Source organism: Schistocerca americana, chromosome X (genome assembly GCF_021461395.2).
Source record: "Schistocerca americana isolate TAMUIC-IGC-003095 chromosome X, iqSchAmer2.1, whole genome shotgun sequence".
Taxonomy (NCBI): domain Eukaryota; kingdom Metazoa; phylum Arthropoda; class Insecta; order Orthoptera; family Acrididae; genus Schistocerca; species Schistocerca americana.
The window spans coordinates 428,985,732-429,006,604 of record NC_060130.1 but is presented as its reverse complement, the minus strand read 5'-3'; positions in this window follow the sequence as shown (position 1 = coordinate 429,006,604).

The window sequence follows — 20,873 nt, the reverse complement described above, 5'->3', positions numbered from 1 at the left end:
AAGCAAAAGGTGTTCTGATCCTATCACATTTTTTTTTTTCATCATACGTATCAAACGCCATCCATCTCTGCACTTGCAATTTTTCTTGCTGCCTTGTTAAATGTAGTGAAGTTGCTAACGTGTTTGTTCAGGAACAGATCTGAAAATCATTACCTTAAAAAGCGCGTGTAACTAAGAAATTCGATCCCAGTGTTTGAAGTATGATCCTTAACACTAGTGTGGCATAATTGATTCACGATTCTCCACCATGTCTACGGTTCATCGTCTGACAGCACATACATAAGTCAAATTACAAAAATTAGAGTGGTACAGGAATGTGATATATTTTGAATGTAAAATGTTGTCGCGCTGCCACGGGTCACGGTAGTCGCGCAACAATTAGGAACTATGCGGCAACGTGAGAAACAAAGGCCAAGATTGTGCTCAACTTTTAGACAGCGCCGCATTCGGGAGATCGCCGATTCATTCCCCTTCCGGCCACACCTAAATCGAGTAAGGCAAATTTGCGGATTGTTCCACTGGACAGAACACGATTGGCTTCTTACTGTATCCTTCACCAATCAGAGTCCGTGCTCCATTTCTAAGGACCCCGTCTTTCCTGGAGCGCTAAACCCTTTCTTTCTTCTTCCTCTTTTGAACTTCAGAGAGAAATTTTCCGTCCATGGACCTACAAGCAAGTTTTGCTGGCAGGATCAAGGTCGTTCTATCAGAAGTACCAGATCAAATAATTCCTGCCTCCTGAAGAAGGGAAGAATAAGATTTAACAATGGCGAAGACATTAGAAACATAGCGCATACTCTGTTCGGGGTTGTATGATGTAGAAAATCACTGGATAAAATGCATTGTAATGATATGCCACCAGAGCTGTTCTTATCAATATATATTTTTTATTTATTGCTACTAGTTTCGAGTATGGCTCATTTTCGGGAGGTACCTAAGAATAATCAAGGTATTATCAGTATATACAGGGTGAAGAAAAATTCGCGCACTCTGACTTTGCAGTGCGATTCCCCACGTACTAGCAATACAAAAATGTCTCTCAAAATTTCGTCCTGAGCATATTTGGGGCAGTAAATGGACGTTAATGTCTGGCAAACTGGCAACACAGTAATCACGTGTACAGTAACTTCCTCTTCTACATCTACTATTCTTTAACAAAACACTTGCAGTTACGTACTACAAACACAGAAATAGAAATACGAGTACCATTGTTTTCATTGGTCATCTTTTAAAGAAACCTTTTGCACGTGGTGGTCGCGAATTGTTTCCCACCACTGAATCTACTAGATTCCAAACTTCTTTCGTGTGTACCCTCCCCCCAGTGGTCCCATAGATTAATACCAACTATTATTCTTGCCAATTTCAGGTCCATTACATTCTGTTACGGCATTACGTCACCAGTGCCTTGCAAATAATTGCGACGGGACCATTGGGGGAGCGTATACAGAAAATAGGTTTGGAATTTAGTAGATGCAGTGGCGCGAAACAACTCACGATCACGACGTGCAAAATGCTTCCTTAAAAGCTAACCAATGAAAACGACAATTAAGTCGCCAGCAACCTTACCACGCACATTACAATAAAAACAAATAAGCCTCGACCCAGAATCAAGCCCTCGCTTGTATGCTAACCTAACACCCTATCCACTGCACGAACTACACAGTGCTGTTACGTTTGCTGTCAGAGTTAGTTACTGAACATGTGATTACAATGTTGGCACAGTGCCAATCTTTAATGTCCATTTACTGCCCGAAATACGCGCAGGGCGAAATTGTGTGAGAGACGTTTTTGAATTATCTGTTCTAACATTCTGCGTAGTGTCTGTTGTTCTATGTCGTGTCTCCCTATCACTTTCGCGCAACGACGCTCTGAGCGTGTTTTTTAGGGAATTGACTAGTTTGAACCTGGGACCTGTTGCTGGTAAGGAGACGCCAGACCACACATGAGATGTAGAGTTCAGAAGAGTTCAGTGAGACTAGCGATGATATAACCAAATACTTAATGATTTCAGCGTCAGCTCCACTGCACTCCCTGTAAAAGAATCTTAATACTAACTAAATTTAGTGGATGGGGTTCAAGGCTTTCCTATTTTTAGTTAGCTGGTAAAATAACGTCGAAAAAGCAGTTAAGTTTACCATTGGAAATTTTATTCTACTCACAAAACATTGTTTATAAATTGCACTATTGATAAAAGGAAATGTTTTAATACAGGATGATAAAAACCAACTGCGTTCAACAAAAATGTGAACGAATATTCCCTGAATGGGTTTCCAAGTTCTACAATGGATCGAAGGATGACCTATGCCATATCACATTTATAATCTAGGTTTAAATTGAATTTCACAAAAGAGAAAACTATCAAAATGGTCTACAGTGACCCTCAATTATCTTTAATTACTTATCTAACTTGTCATAAATTACAGTGGCTGATGTGGCTTCTCAGTAATTATAGAACAGAAAAATCATCGCGTTTCAGATTTTAACTTACGTAGCAAATGTGAATACAATGCGCTTCAATTGACGATCGACACTAGTATTACGTAAAAAGGGGATGTAACAGATGAGACTTCTGTAGTTCTGAGTGAGGCCTTATGCGCTCAAAAATGCGGCATCGCGTGCGTTCATTACCTTGTCGGTGTTCGTCAGGGGGCGGCGGCCGGCGCAGCTCCATCTAGCTCGCCGTCTCCGAAGCAACTCTTTTCTAACTTCTCCTTACTAAAATTTACCGAAGTTGGTTTAAAAAAAAATCTATCTGGCTGTGTTTTCATCTGACCAATCAGGGTCTCAATGTTAACCTTAAGCTCCACCTACAAAAATTCTGTCTATCGAATGAGAAACGTTATATTTTTCGTGGTGGGGCAGTGTTTTTAAAGTTTGCAACGTAACAAGTCGCGAAAAAGTCTCACGCTAAAACTTGCGGCTGGTGTGGCCCTTTTAGTGTTATCGTAAGATCTATACTGTTCTTCTGGAGGGCTCTAGCTTTTAACATGGGCTGGAGGGTGGTCCAGGTGGTTAGCTGGCGACGTGGGTGTCCGTCCCTTATCGTAGGGCCTTCTAGCTTAACACGGTTCTGCTATCGGCTTCTGTTCTCGTTTCTCCCCTCGGAATTGCGTCTGTCTCACGGTGGGAAGGTATGACATGCATTTAGGCATTCTTGTGTTAGTCTGTGGTATTCCATTTGCTCACTCATTAATCGTATTACTTTGGTTAATTTAATGTCACGACTTATTCGGAGCTATGTGACATACTACTGGATTTGCTTATCATGTCAGGGTTTTCATGGAAGGTGTTGGATTTGCCTGACACCTTACACTGTATATGAGGAACCGCTCTGCGAAGTCCATGTGCACGAATTTTTTTTCACCCTGTATATTTATACACATAGATGTGAAATATTTAGTTGTGCCAGTACCATAGTTTCTTACTCACACAATAAGAACGTAAATGTTATTTTTGAAATATCAACGTTTTGTTGCATTTGTACATGGTAAATATGTTATTGATCTGTGTGTCAGAGATATGGTTTATTTATAATTTATTATCTTTGATGAAAATCGATTTATATCGATCGTAAAATTTAGGATTCTCTTTTGTTTTGATGTATCTGTCAGCAATAAGAATTTTCTCGAAGTGTTCAATCCTTTGTTTAGTTATGAGTTTTGTTTATTTATTTAGGATATTATTTAAATTTTTTGCTAGATGCATGTATACTTTTATTTTCTCCAAAATGCTAATGTTACTTGCTTTTTGGGCTCTATGAAGAAGAGGAAGATTAGTGTTTATACCTGCTGTAGAATGCTGATTTCCTCGAAGATGCATACTAAACGTGGAAAAGTTGTTTTCACTTTTGTTTGTACTTTATTTGTATCATACTGTAAATTTTCGTGCTGTAGATCTATCTACAGTTACTTTTTTTTAAATTTTGTACATTCCTGTTAGGTTGTATTTCTGAGGTTTTCCTGTTTTGTGCACTATCTTCATTCCTAGTTTATCCTCTGTGTAGAAGATAATTTTAGCTGTAGTATTACAAAATGCAGAATATGGAGAGAAAAGAAATTATACACAAAAAATCAATAAAAGAGGACATACTAGAAATTAAAATCAGCTCACGTTAGAAAAGAGCGAGAAAGTAGACAAAGGTAAGTTAATAATTTTACCGTATTGAGGTCACATTTCTGACAAGATAAGTTGTTAGTTTCGGAAAACGTAGCTACAAATTGGCTTCAAGACTGATAACAGTGTCAGGTGCGTATAAAATAACACTAGTGAATTTGATAAATTTTATGTTTGCAAACACGGAGATACTTCCAAACGAGATTTAGAGAACTTGTTAATATTAGTGAAGCCAATCCCTCATCATTCAGTACTCATTTAAGAGAATGGAAGCATTCTGCTAATGAAATTACTAAAAACTCATCATTCTTCATAAAGCAGAAGAAGGCAGATTATGAAATATTCTAGACGAAACTGAATATGCACCCATATGGCGAAGCAACCGCACAGCATACTTAGTGAAAAAACAGAGTTACAGAATAAGAGATTTATATAAAATTTCAACAGTGATTTAACCGAATTCTCTTTGAATCTCTCCATATGCTGCATGTACAATTGTCTAATTCGACGTGAAATGCTGGATTATTTTGCGATTTTATACGTTTTGTATATTCTGCCTTCATATCCCAATTGTCCAAGGATTGTATTTTACATTATGAATGAATGCCACAGATGTATATAAATATGATCTTAGAAATAACAAAAGCCAGGTAATGTAGATTCTCTGATCTGTCAGTTCCATGTCTACACTATATTTCAGTTATGTCAGATGTGATCAAGAAATATCACTGCCAAAGGTCTGACAGCAGTAAATACACAACAAACTGTGTACTATGTGAGAGGACAGATTTCATACCCTACAGCATTAACTGACGTGCATGTCATTGCTATAGACATACATAGTGTTAGTAAACCTATATTTCTACTATTGTATATTATGTAGTTGGCATGTTATAGAAATTGATGTACATACAGATGTTTGTCCCTCTGTATTAGATGCGACTGATGATGGGTTATAGAGCCGAATACCAATTTGCCAAAGAACCATTTCAAATGCAGCTCATGGTATTTAGAAGATGTCCTTTGACAAGGCCCCAGAATTTCATACTATGTTAACGTAGCCATTGTATGTAACACAATTAACCACCTAGGGGAGTGTCTTTATAAATATGCATAAAGTTATCTTACCATCAGGAAATATGGGAGTTTGGGAGTTCAGGAAAATAGCTTACATGTATCATGCTTGGTGTTGAGCATTTCCCTGCTTTCCCTGATTCCGTGATGAATACCATATGACGCACAGGAAGGACGCAAGAGAGTATTTGAGGCACAGCGTGAGGGAGGGGGAGAGAGAGGGAGGGGGGGGGGGAGAGAGAGCGAGAGAGCGAGAGGGAGAGAGAGAGAGAGAGAGAGAGAGAGAGAGAGAGAGAGAGAGAGAGAGAGAGACCAACAATAATGGGATATCAATTTTTCACTCTTTTTTCATCTTCACATGCCCTAAAAAGTATAAATAGTTTTGTCAGGTAAAATAAGAAAAAACACAAAAGAAAAATGGTCAACACCGAAGATAAAGCACGTGTATGTACATTGTTTTATATGCTGATCACTTTCTTCCTTGTTCGCAATAAAATGATTTTATTTAAAACGACAGTAGCAGTAGGGCTGGGAGAGAGCTGGGACAGACGGTCCGTTGTTCTCCTTATGTAAACAATGATTTCACTTGGCCTTGCTTGTTATGTAAATAAGCCAAACACGTGTGTTCTTAAGTTATATTTATGCAAGTGTAATTTATAACCCAACGTAAAAAAAACTGCGCATGAATTCTCGTACTGGTTATTTATTTAAGTCTCAGATATGTACCCCTCTAAACCCTTTCACGTTGATGCATGCCTCTCCTCTCCCCCATTGCCCTCCAATCACTTCTGTAGGGCAACTGAGTGTTGTATAAATGTCACGTTGGTCTCAATTTCCTTAATCGCTATGATTTATGATCCAAACAATAACGTCAGAAACTTTGACATTATAGTGTACGCGGGAAATTCAAAAATTCTTTATTCTATTGACTAAATTACTATAATCTAATTATATCATGGCTGCCCATTGGTATTTCCTGCAAACACTCCAATGTATGATCACTTTCCAATCTGTTTATAGTTTTGGAGAAATTTGTTACAATTTTGGCGCTATTTATTACAATATTTTGCCAATTTTCTCCTCGTATTACAAATACACACTTTTCAAGACTGTTATCCAAAAACAGATGTGAATATGAGACTTTAAAATGTTTAACAATTACCACAGTGCAGTATTTTGACAAATGCACTCTTGTTACATGAAAATTATACTGATATATTGTGTTTAAGAAATTATTGCAGAGCATTATTCAAACAGATATACTCTTGCTACGTACCAAGTCTATTTATCTAGGAACATTGCACTGAAAAATACTTGTCTAAGTTTTATTAATGTGTTAAAAGCAATGGCTTACAAACCATGCTATCACTATCAAGCTGCCATAGAGGAGTCTGACACTGTAGGAGTATAGTAGACTTGTAAATAAACGCAGGAAATAAAAAGAAATCCAAGTAGGAGCGTGTCAACAAACAACTATCTACGTTAAAAATCACCCAGAAAACATTGCTAAACTACACTAATATCCCACATTTGTGCTGTTACTATCGCTGTGATAGGAGTAGGAGAGCTATGCACTTTATTTAAAACAAGCAGATAGTTCAGAGGGATATCCTTCGTGCTGTGCGCCATCTGCGCAATGCCAATGCGTGCCAACGCCAATGCCTGCCAGTGACAATACCTGCCAATGCCAATGCCTGCTGTCACTTCTCGCAGGGCCAGACCACCACCACAGTGTCACTGCCACCGCCATATCGCGCAGTCCATTGTGCTGTGATCATGATGCCTACCCCTTCGCCTCTAAGTGGAAGACGCAGTCTTATTCAGTGGCTGTAGCAGTGGTCAAGCCTGAAATAACAAAATTAAAGCTCACACCTCCATACATCCATGACAGCAGTCGATGTATAGGCACCCAATCCATTGTATAACCTGTCGTTAATTGCCCATGATCTGGCAGCACTCTGAAGAGATGAAAATGTGTGCAGGGAGTCACTGCCGTGTACATCGTAAGTAGGCTGTATTTAAGTCTAAGTATTTCATAACTGTAATAAAGAGTGAGCCAGAATTTACGCACTCTTAAATTTAAAAAAAAAAATATACAGTGTGGTGTAAGTTTTTTACCGGTGGGTAAGTTTGTGCTGACATATTGATGAACTTGTGGCAGTCGAATAGCATGTGATATCCCAGCAGTTTCCCACCCTTCTGATATTTGTCTTGAGTTACCTGTGAGCAAAAAAACTTGCGATTTTCCCAGGCTGAACGTGTGTTCATTCTGGAAAGTTGCTTCAAATCGCAATATTTCTTAAAATCTCGGGACGTTTTTAGGGTAGCTTTTCCTGAAACAAGGGTGCCTAAGTAATCAAAAATTTCACTCGTTCCAGAAAAACTGACAATGGGAATTTATATGAACGTTCCGCCCAAACTTCAGTACTAAGTCATGACTCACTGGAAAATATCCACGCATCCTAGCTACAAGGACGTGCTGAAACGTAATGTCTCCGAAATTTGTATGTGAAAACTGTTGAAGATTTTCGAATGAAACAAACGTAATTGACGTTCTACATCTTTATTCTTCATGTCTACATATTTGCAGCCCTCTGCCACTTGAGTGCTCCGAACTGTAGTGTGTAACATGGCGGTGTGTAGCACAACCATGTCAGGGCGTGAGGAAAAGCATGCTGTAATCAAGCTTCTAGGTCAATGAGTTTGTCCACACATAGAGCATCCTCTCCTTCAGCACGGCAATGCCAGACCATACACGAGCTCTCTGACATCTGCAAACAATCTGACGCCTAGGGCTCACTGTCTTCGATCATCCTCCATATAGTCCCGACTTGACCCCACCCAATTTTCAACTGTTTCCAAAATATAAAGAATATCTTCGACGACTTCATCTTGATAGCGATGAAGCGGTGCAAGCAGAGGTGAGGTTGTGGCTCCGTCAAACAAAGTGAGACTCTCCAGTAACGACACTGCTGGCTGCAGCTAGATAATGCAACAGCATACATGACGAATAGCACCATCATAATGTGGTGTGAGGTCTTTGGGGAACAGGTAATTTGACTAGACCTGTGGCAGCCTAGATGCCCACGAATTTTTTCTTTGGCAACCTGAGCTAGAAGAGCAGAGTACGGCTCGCTCGTCGCACCACAGGGCGTGCCCAGCGTTTTCGCCTTTTGTAGCAAGCGAGCATGGCGTCTAGGGCGAGGACAGCGTTGGGACTGGCGCCTCGTATGTCGTTTTAGTGCACTGGGGCCCACTGCTAGCCTACCAGATAACTCTAGACGGCTGCATTGTCTGCGTCTGTTCGGAGAACTTTAATGTCTATGTCCATGTGTGGTCGACAGTATGGCGCCCAAGACCACTGCCGTCCAACGGCCAGAGGCAGTTTCAAACCTATGCTTTCCTGTACACAGACCGGAAAACGGCATCTGATTGGTGAAACGGTATGAAGTATGCTGAAGCAAAAGATCGCACTCCGAATTTAGTGGAACGATCCGCGACAGGAGGAAAATTTTCTGTAATGGTTTGGAGGGGAAAGGGGCAGCAGAATCTAGATTGGGAGCTGTATCGATGTCCTCCCACAATTGGATATTTTCCTGCGTGTTGAGGACAGGGGGCTAATCTTTGGGTGTGAAGGCGAAGTGAAGAGTTCAAGGGAATTAGCTTCCGGACGGCCGAAGAGATCGGTATAGTTCCGCTCCCGGATCGCACGAGCGAATGTTAAGAGTTCTTCACTTCTGGTCAGCCAGAGTGTAGGTGATCCCAAGAGCCAGAAATATTACTGTGACGGTAGTCCGGGCAGAGTCTGTCTGTTGCCACTTGGTGACAGCAGTCGGTATGGTTTGTCGCTTCGCGCTTGCGCTATTTCGGTCGGGTCTTTATCCACGGGCGCGGCATGCCACTGAGAGCAGCTGCATCATCCCTGTGCTTCGAGCTGTCGGCGCACGGCCAGTCTTGCAGGTGGTGATGTATTTGCAGCCCCGGCGCAGCAGGGACTTGTCTCATTAATTTGACCTCTCCCAGCTTACGCTGTCGCCTTGTCGCCATACACAGCCACGGTTTACATGTGCGATCTGTATCGAGGGATCTCATTCCCGATCAGTATTGTTCGTTATAGTCATGGGTAACGTGTTCAGCCATACTCTCACTCACAAAGTTTGTCGGGCTCTATAACGTGACAGTTGATCCCACGCCTTTACGAATTAAAATGGTTCAAATGGCTCTGAGCACTATGGGACTCAACTGCTGAGGTCATTAGTCCCCTAGAACTTAGAACTAGTTAAACCTAACTAACCTAAGGACATCACAAACATCCATGCCCGAGGCAGGATTCGAACCTGCGACCGTAGCGGTCTTGCGGTTCCAGACTGCAGCGCCTTTAACCGCACGGCCACTTCGGCCGGCTTTACGAATTCAGCCACCGTCTCATTACCCAAGTTACATTGTTCTTATTTATTTACCATTCAATTTTTGTGTCTTGTAATACTCGCAATAAATCACTTCGTGATACAAAAAATCTTTTTGTTACTTAACAGTTTAATTTAACCTTTATTAGCAGCGCCCCTTGCCAGATACGAGTGATCATCTATTAAATTATCATAAATTGAATTATGTCGAAGATGCAACTCTTAAACTGACCACAAACAGTGCCATTTCATTATTTCCTCCATAAATTGTCTGTTGCGTAATTTCGTCCATAAATTGTCTATTGTGTGATAGGAACTGTGGTAGTAGAATTGGGGGGGGGGGGGGGGGGGTTGAGTGTATTAGTCTAACTAATACGGATTTCTTTAATGAATTTGGATGACATGTCCACCTCTCAACCCCGGCCCGGCACCTTGCAAGGTGTACGTTCAAATACATGGAGAACATTTCCTGCATCTATATTGTGATTATATACAGTACATTATAAGTATTTTACTAAAGATTTGAATTTTTTGAGTTAGGGTTTTGTAACTTTTGGCTCAACCTGTATTTGCAGGAATGAGGTGTTATTAACAGTCCGCCAGCTTTACACATTTTTTCATAGTAAGATCTGTGCAATAACCACTTTTAAGGGCGGCTGTACTATAGACTAAAAACGTAATTCTGCGATGGCAGACGGATCGCAGGTGGTCACACGCCACGTCATGTATGCCATCGCATTTTCTTGTGTACATAAAGAGGAAGTCTTAACTTTGTTGAAACACAGTAACGTCAACACCACTTGACACACAAGCTTAGACGTTACAACAAGTGTTCGCACCTAGTTTTCAAAGTTCCATTCCTCAGTCGATAAAAACGGAACCCTTACAGTATAACATGACTTTCTTGTCCGTCTATTTGTCTGACTGTTAGGACCCCTTCTTCTCATGAACTGGTAGAGCTAGCTAGTTGAAATATACGTCACATACGGAGGTCTACGGCCCAGTGATGACGCAAAACTTAAGCTTCTATTCTAAGTTAATGCAGTCAAAAGATACAGCCATTTTGGTCATCAAGACCTACAGACGGATTATCTACATACATAACTATGCCCGGTTGTAATAAGATTTTCGTAACTCCGCGAAAGGCTTTCCAGTGCTTCCCAGGGCTCCTCTCCCTGTCACACATTCACCTCTCATGTAGGAGAGATGGTATTTGTGTTTCGCAGAGATGAACTTGGACATCCAACTCACCTGTACCTGACTCTTGCGACCGACGTTCCGATTATCCACGTTCCACAACGTTGCAATGTAACTGTCCAAAGTCGGTTGTAGATAATCTTAAGTGGAGGACTATATGGAAATTTAGCAGGATAGTGAATAAGAAAATACGAAGCAATGAATAATTCCAATTACAGCAGATGTCGCATCAACAGTAGAAGCGTGTTTCAAGCCTGACACACATTAAACAACATATAAATAAAAGCAGATTCCGATTATTCCCATTATACAGGGTGTTACAAAAAGGTACGGCCAAACTTTCAGGAAATATTCCTCACACACAAAGAAAGAAAATATGTTATGTGGACATGTGTCCGGAAACGCTTACTTTCCATGTTAGAGCTCATTTTATTACTTCTCTTCAAATCACGTTAATCATGGAATGGAAACACGCAGCAACAGAATGTACCAGCGTGACTTCAAACACTTTGTTACAGGAAATGTTCAAAATGTCCTCCGTTAGCGAGGATACATGCATCCACCCTCCGTCGCATGGAATCCCTGATGCGCTGATGCAGCCCTGGAGAATGGCGTATTGTATCACAGCCGTCCACAATACGAGCACGAAGAGCCTCTACATTTGGTACCGGGGTTGCGTAGACAAGAGCTTTCAAATGCCCCCATAAATGAAAGTCAAGAGGGTTGAGGTCAGGAGAGCGTGGAGGCCATGGAATTGGTCCGCCTCTACCAATTCATCGGTCAACGAATCTGTTGTTGAGAAGCGTACGAACACTTCGACTGAAATGTGCAGGAGCTCCATCGTGCATGAACCACATGTTGTGTCGTACTTGTAAAGGCACATGTTCTAGCAGCACAGGTAGAGTATCCCGTATGAAATCATGATAACGTGCTCCATTGAGCGTAGGTGGAAGAACATGGGGCCTAATCAAGACATCACCAACAATGCCTGCCCAAACGTTCACAGAAAATCTGTTTTGATGACGTGATTGCACACTTGCGTGCGGATTCTCGTCAGCCCACACATGTTGATTGTGAAAATTTACAATTTGATCATGTTGGAATGAAGCCTCATCCGTAAAGAGAACATTTGCACTGAAATGAGGATTGACACATTGTTGGATGAACCATTTGCAGAAGTGTACCCGTGGAAGCCAATCAGCTGCTGATAGTGCCTGCACTCGCTGTACATGGTACGGAAACAACTGGTTCTCCCGTAGCACTCTCCATACAGTGACGTGGTCAACGTTACCTTGTACAGCAGCAACTTCTCTGACGCTGGCATTAGGGTTATCGTCAACTGCTCGAAGAATTGCCTCTACCATTGCAGGTGTCCTCGTCGTTCTAGGTCTTCCCCAGTCGCGAGTCATAGGCTGGAATTTTCCGTGCTCCCTAAGACGCCGATCAATTGCTTCGAACGTCTTCCTGTCGGGACACCTTCGTTCTGGAAATCTGTCTCGATACAAACGTACCGCGCCACGGCTATTGCCCCGTGGTAATCCATACATCAAATGGGCATCTGCCAACTCGGCATTTGTAAACATTGCACTGACTGCAAAACCACATTCGTGATAAACACTAACCTGTTGATGCTACGTACTGATGTGCTTGAAGCAAGTACTGAAGAGCAATGAGTCGCATGTCAACACAAGCACCGAAGTCAACATTACCTTCCTTCAATTGGGCCAACTGGCGGTGAATCGAGGAAGTACAGTACATACTAACGAAACTAAAGTGAGCTCTAACATGGAAATTAAGCGCTTCCGGACACATGTCCACATAACATATTTTCTTTATTTGTGTGTGAGGAATGTTTCCTGAAAGTTTGGCCGTACCTTTTTGTAACACCCTGTATAATGCTTTCTCGTTGTTTAAGTTCCTCCGTCATAGCAATCCGACATAGAGTGTTGGGCATTCAATAGAGGTGTCCCAGATTACTCTAGTTCAATATTTGTTTAACTGAAATGCATTAACACAGACTTTAAAACACGAAGCTTGCAGGGAAACGGTACAGTTATTGTAAAGAATGATAAGACCGTTTCACTTAGACGAATTCCAATTGTAGAGTGAAGATATGCAACAAATTTATGTTTTAAATCACGAGGCCAGGGATGAACGAAGTTACAAGTAACCACTTTACTAATTTTACAAAGCGCTCTGATACATGTCTAATAGACACTTTTCCATCTTCTCCAACTAAATAACGCAGTTGCACCAGACCACAAGCTACGATTTATAGCTATGGATTGGATTGTTCGTGTTTGACCAGCTTCTGTGTTTTATTTAACAGAATTCAGCAAATTGTCTGCTGAGGCAATAGTAACACCCTACAACTGACTGGTGAACAAGTAAACCTTCCAGACGATGAAGACCAAGAAAAGATTTGAACTATACTCTGTAAGCATTTAGTTTTAATTATTTACTTGGAAATTTGTATCACAGACTACGACAAAGACAATATAAGTATTACATGGAAGCTCTGTATTAAAGCAGGAGACTCATATTTTTCGCAATGCAGAACACTGTTGGCAACAATTCTCTCAAGTACAGGCATTATGGAGTTACGGAATTGAGATTTGTTCCTACAAACAATGTTATTCCACATGTCTTAAGAATAAGAAATAGTATTTTGAACAGACTTAAACCATTTCCTATTTAAGAATTAGAGCGTAAAAACACATATGTAGGACTACTACCGTAACTTAATTGGTCTATAGCATCAAAAAAAGTGTGATTCGCATATTGCCACAACTTGGGTAGCGGGTGTCAGTATGCATACAATGGTAACCGTAGTGTATGAAGTCTGTTTGGTAGATTTGGTACATCTTCTAATTCTTGCGGTAATGAAACGAGGTGCTACTGTGTCATGCAATGATATGCGTTAGTTGAAATGATACTTCTGAAATTAACGAAATGTACATTTTCGATATTCTTCATAGTTTAGATTTCAGTAGAGATACACAGTCACAAATCCTATGGTAGAGACAGCAACAAATGCTGTATAGTTAGATATGTCCAAATGACTTCTCTGTCAAGACATTTTGATTAAATGAATATCGAACTAGACTAATTTTGGCTCGTAGTATCAATGACCAACGCTGCATCTGCGGTCACTACTAGGGGAAACCATTATACGGTGGGACTATTCGGAATTTGATTTTATCTGTATGTATTTTTCACATGCCTTGGGTTTGAAACACCGATCTGTTATTAGCGCGGCATCTGGCGTAACTGGTGTCATACAGTGCTTACTATTTTCGTATTTGCTGACGAAATCCTAAAAAGTCTCCTATTTACGATGATCTTCGGGTGTCTTTTGGATGGTGACGTTGCAAAGTAGTGGAATGGTGATTGCTTGGACGTCGGTTCCTACAGACAAGTACAAATGCGTTGGATGTCCAAGTTTATCTCTGCGAAACACATTGTCACGGTAGAAATATCATTTCTCCTACATCAGAGGGAGAATGTGTAACAGCAAGAGAAGTACTGATAAGCGGTGGAAAGTATTTCAAAGGGTTACAAAAATCCTATAACAGTCGAAATATTGTATGCGTTTGTGCATTAAAAATGGCAAGGTGGAGCGCCAGCTGTAACATCTAAGCTTGTGCGTCAAGTGCTAGGGACATTACTCTGTTTAAACAAATTTTAGACGTCCTCTTTATGTACGCAAGAGAATGCGATGGAGTAGATGACGTGGCGTGTGACGGCCTGCGATCGGTATGCCATCAGAGAATTATGTTTTTAGTAAATAGTACAACTGACATAAAAAATGGTTACCGTACAGATCTTGCTACCGAAAAATGTCATAGTGATGGAATGTCAATAGCATCTGATTTCTAGAAATATTACATAGTTCAAGATGAGAATTCTTAGAGATTAAGATAGCCTGTATACGATGTATACGACATTGTCTCCTTGCACACGTCTACATTTCTGCGTATCAGTTGCCAGATCGCAGGTCAGTAGCGATAGGTCATGCATTGCCTGTCTGTACATTCGCTTCTGCTGTATGTTAATGAAGGTACGAACATTAATTTTATTATTTCAGGCGTGGCTTCTGATGGCGGAAAATGGCTACGGCTGAGTCTTGTCCATAAAGACGAAATGGCGGACATGGTGACCACAACACACTGGGCACGCGGTGCAGCAGTTGCAGGGGCGACCTGACCCTGCGAGACGTGATGGCTATACAGCAGGTATTGCCATGGCATGGATGGAGCAGGGCGTGTAAGATACCTTCCAGAATTATTTTCTCGTTTTGAGTCAAGTGCATAGCTCTTTCTGTTCCTATCACAGTGGCGGCATTAATGGGTTATTAGTGTTATTTAGTGTTTTTTTATGTGCAAGTACATACTTGTCTGTAGAAACGTTCCTGCTCTGATTTCATTTTTTTTCTGTCGCCGGCCGCTGTGACCCAGCGGTTCTAGGCGCTTCAGTCCGGTCGCAGGTTCGAATCCTGCCTCGGGCATTGATATGTGTGATGTCCTTAGGTTAGTTAGGTTTAAGTGGTTCTAAGTCTAGGAGACTGATGACCTCAGATGATAAGTTCCCATTTTTTCTGTCATTATTTACAGGTCTACTATAATCTCATAGTGCCAGACTCCTCTACGGCAGCCTGTTAGTGATTTAAAGAGTTCTTGGCCATTGTTTTTAACACACTGATAATACACGGACAAGTGATACAGTGATGCTTTTCTACATAAATAGACTTGGTATGTAACATGAGTGTATCTGTTTAAATAATGCTCTGTGGTAATTGTTTGAGCATGGGATATCAGTATAACTGCACAATGCAAGAGTATTTGTTTAAACAATATTTTATAGTAATTGTTAAACATTTGAAGCCTCCTATTTGAATGTGTCTTTAGATGATGATTTGGAACGTTGGTATTTGGAATAATGGGAGGAAATTGGCAAAAAATGTGAGAAATAGCCCCAAAATTGTAGAAATGGAAAGCGATCATTCATTGGTGTTATTGCAGAGAATGGCATTTGGCAGCCATGACATAATTTGGTTATAATAATACAGCCAATAGAATAATGCCCCTTTGATTTTCCCGCATTCACTTTGATGTCAAAGTGTCTGATGTCATTTTTTGCGTTATAAATAATGGTAATTAAGGTTTACACGTCATCCAGTTGCACTACATGAGTGGTGGGAAGCGGAGGGGAAAGGGAGGCGGAAGTGGAAACATGAAAGGGTGATTTTTACCCACTTGACAACGTGACATGAGGTTCAACATAAAACGAACACATTTTACAACTAAAATATTTTAAGACCTGAAGATGACAGCAAAGTCTGCCGAAATTTGTTGTCTTAAATAAAGAATTATTTTATGTGATCTAGGCTGCTGAATGTTTTTAGCAAGCAAAACAGATCATATGGGACAAGGCCAAGTGATGTCATTGTTGGTATAACGAGACAATGGGTTCTTTGTCCAGTTCTCTCTCAGCCCTAGTATTGACAATATATACAATTCTCATTGGTCTGGCCACAGTGTTCATAGCTCCAGTACAATTGAAAAATTTAAGATCTGCCCACGCAATGGGTCCTCAAGTATATGAAGAGTGGCACGGAATCATTAATTCTTCTATTTCTCTTAAACAATTAGGTTGAAGGCCAGGTATGAATAAATTTAATTTTCATGTTTTTTAAATCTATATTCATAAAAATACTTCACAAGCCACTGTACGGTAGACGATGAAGTACACATCATGTCAGTATTATGAATTTTCTTTCCTATTCCATTCATATATTGAACGACTGTCTCAATGCCTCTACACACACAGTAATCCCTCTTATCTTTTTCTCATGGTCCCTAAATGACATATACGTTGGTGACAACATAATGGTCGCACAGTCGTCAACGAATACAGGATCTCTAGATTAAATGACTAAAGTCTCTTAGCGAGGACTTTCTTATAACTGCTCTTTGTGAAAACAAAACTACAATACGTTGAATTGTTATGAAAATAATTTAGCTTAGCAGCTTAGGCGCGAAACCCTATGAAAACATATAACAAAACATAAATATATTTCTGTAATATAGTGGAGAATAAATTAAAGAATCACTATAGCAGAAGAGCAGCTGTGTCACATTGAGGTTGTGACACAGACATGATGGATTGCTGATGCAATTACATAGACCTGAAGATGGTCCAGAGAGATTGAAGCATGTTATGTAATAAAAAAACGTGCAACTGAGGCTGCAGAATAAATGAGAACTGCTTTAAAATAAAGAATTTTCTGGCACAGTCGATTAGAGTCTCCAGCCTGATGCTCTACTGCCACTGACGAATAAGAAAATGTTGTTCTCCAATAATCTACTTTTGCAAGTAAATATGCTGTTTTCCACGCAAACAAAGTTTTCCTCTATGTATAAGGAAGTTTTCTTTCTTCATGGAATAAAATCTATTAACTGAAGAGATGTCTTCTTTCCGCAGAAAATAAACGACTTCTTTCCACTTCTTGGTAGTGATTCAATATCATTGCAGGAAATAAATGAAATTGATCAAATCACAACTTGAGATGCCGTGAAAACGTTTGGGATTCACACCAGAAGGCTAGCGAACATCACAAACACTACGCAGTCGCCTCCCCTAGATTTCTATCATCAAGGGTTTCGAACCTGTTACCTCACATAATGTTATTACAAAGCTCTTTGCTAATGGGTTAACAAATTTCACCACTTTTCTGTTTTTATAAAGTTGTTAATAATTTTCAGGAAATTATATCCTTCACTACATTATCTAAAATTCTGATTCTCTTCTGTCCAGGAGGTATTCTTCCATCTAATGATTCTAGCACTAGAATGTTGGTGAATCTGCCTTCTCGTGATCTAATTACATGACTAACTTTTCTAGCTCCTATTTTTGCTGCAGTGTCAAGTAAATTAAATCGGCCATATTGTTCTACGTTTTTACAGGATTCACCAATCACCACCAACAGGGTCTTACACTGCTGCAGTCTTCTATGTAGTATATTCCTCTCGAACATCTCTGTTTTGTCATAGTCCAGGTTTCATATATGCAAATGTTTGAGCTAATGGTATAAGCGACTTACAGATGAGTATTTCCCAGAGATATTGTTACACTTTGAGACGTGTGGTAAAGTAAATGTGTTTTCTTTAAGGTTTTAATTTTTATTTGATATTTTACATTATTTGCAGTATGAAGAGGATTCAAAAATATTTAAGTTTTCCCCCTTCCCCTCTTTGAATATTTCAGTTTGGACTTTCAAGTTATCATTATCTTTGTGAGTACAGGCGACCACAAAATATTGAGTTTTGTTGACATTTAATTTCAAACCATTCCTCTGAGAGTTTTGAGTAACTGCTGTATCAGGGTATAATTTCTCTTTCATTGTCTCTTAAAAGAACCATGCTATGAGAGTAATCCATTACTGCAATTATATTTTTCTATTTTGTGCCCTGGTTCAGATGTATAATGTGTCACATTACTTTTTCTATTACTAATGTGACGAGAACTGGCGAGAGAGATCTCCCTGTTTGACATCAAAGTGGATACTGAATTGTCAGTACGTTGTTTGGTTGGATTAATAGCTGCTATGGGAGTCACAATTTGCCCATAGTGTGACAACACTCAGATCACTTCAATTCAGATTATTGACATGAGATTTAGACTTTTGATCTTGAAATTCTGAACAGGTCATACATATTCAACACCCAAGCTAACATACTACACTTTCTATTATATATAAATACCCTGGCTAAGTTGACTGTTTTGACAATGCAATAAAGTTTCAATAAAATCACATAAATAAGATATTTCAAGGAGAATCATACTAAGTTTTATTGAGATAATTCATTATTTTCAAATGTTTCTAGAGTTATGACATATTTTGAAAATCATAAATTGTATCCAAAGTTTTAGTTTTGAAAAATACATTAAATGATATTTAACATTGTTTCCTTACAAACTGAGTGCACTCAGTATGTATCGGCATTGACTTACTACTGTTTAATTGCCAGGGCAAGTAACCAAATATTACTGTGAAACTTTTCAAAAGTACAAACTATTAAGATCGAAATTGATTCAGTTATGACAATATGATTTAAATTTCTAACAAAGAATAAAAACCTAAAAAAATAATCTTTGATTCAGCACAATATAAAATTAATTTTATTGTCGCCTTACTAGAGCATATAAACAATGTTAAGGATGGCCCTTGACATTCCTGTAATCGCACTATCACGTAAATTAATGTAAAATACGGTAAGGACACAAATTAACATTATTCACCTACTTAAATTATTATTCACATTTATCTGATTAGCAACAACTTTTGAAGCGCATTTGTACACACGAGCATGTTCAGGATCTTTACGTGAGTCTTAGTTACACACATCGTCTTCGGATTCGTACAAATCACCCCTGAAAAGCATTTTCCTGGCAAGAATGCTGCATTACTTATTGCTACTGGCAGCAATGTCTTTGGTCACTTCCCGCTACTTGCATTCGCACGTCCTGACTTAGTTGTCTTTAGTGAGAATCTGAAATTAAAGATAGAGCTGACATTTATCGAGAAACTGAAGACTAGTATGAATAAAGCACATCATCTATCATGTTTTACGTATAATATCTCTGTTTATCACTGACTCTTCATTACCACTGTTTATAGTTGAGGTCTTCAGTTGTAGCTATAAATTATGTTAGCAGCAACTATTGTTAATATGAACGTAGAAATAAAACAGACTGTTGGAAATAGAGGCAAATAGAAACAACAGAAAATAGAAGGAATTTAATTAAAATTCTAAGTGAATAGCTTCCAGCTTACATTACTAGATGTGTAACTGGCAGCGTTGTAAGAGCTCGATGTTTGCCAACTAATTACAACTATACCTATACTTATATTTATGGTTGTTACACTATTCTACATTGCTCCCACTGGCATGTGCGTGCCTTGTCAATCCTCGTGCCTAGGCACAGCCATGTGGGTGGCCATTGCACTTGTTTATTCGTTTTTACTTTATTTCATTTTTTATTTTTTTATAGTTTCCCTTTATTATAAATTATTTATGCCTATCATTCTCTGTTGTAGAGGAAACACGTCTTGTTAGTTTCTACCTTGTTCTTCTGATCTATTGTCGTTATTTGGTATTCAGAGCGTCCAGTTAATCTTAAAGACTGAAAGTTGTTCGGTTACTTTTTGGATATTCGATGTGCAATCACATGAACTGTAGTCCGTAAGTTATGGTCATTTACAGCTGTTTGCAGATGACAATCTAACTGTCTGCATTCTCTCTCTATCTCGAAGTGGGGATAAAAAAAAACCACACGATTAGCGGGACCTTCCTCTCCACATTCGCATATTGGTGTGTTCCTACATCCTACTCGATGTAGATGTTTGGGATATACGCCATGACTTGCTAATAGGTGCACCATACCTCGATTAGGGGCAATGTCACGACTGCTGAATCTGTCCCTAATGCTTGGGAGTATACTGTATACCAGCCTTCCAGTACTTCTAGTCTCCCATCTTTTACAGATGTAGTGCGAATGGGCTTTACATGTTCTAGAAAGTTCCTTTCCTTGTCTATAAGAGTACCTAGGTACCAGAAAACGACACTTCCTTTTATAGGGACTCTGTCAAGCCCCAGGAAAGGATTCCTGGCGAGAGAAAGTATTTCCTTCAGAGTATGTATGTGGTTTTATGGACGGCTACAGCCAGTTTATTGCACGTGCACCACCGCGGCATCTGAAAAAGCATACCATTCGTTTTTCCTCAAGTCTTGCCCTGGAACCCACATATACCACTACTAGGAAGGCATCTGTATGCACTGCACCAGCTTGAACGGTACGTGCCCCGTCTAAGAGATGTAATAGGGGTTCTATACCAAGATCCCACAACAACAACAAAATGGTTCAAATGGCTCTAAGAACTATGGGACTTAACATCTGTGGTCATCAGTCCCCTAGACTTAGAACTACTTAAACCTAACTAACCTAAGGACATCACACACATCCATGCCCGAGGCAGGATTCGAACCTGCGACCGTAGCAGCGGCATGGTTCCCGACTGAA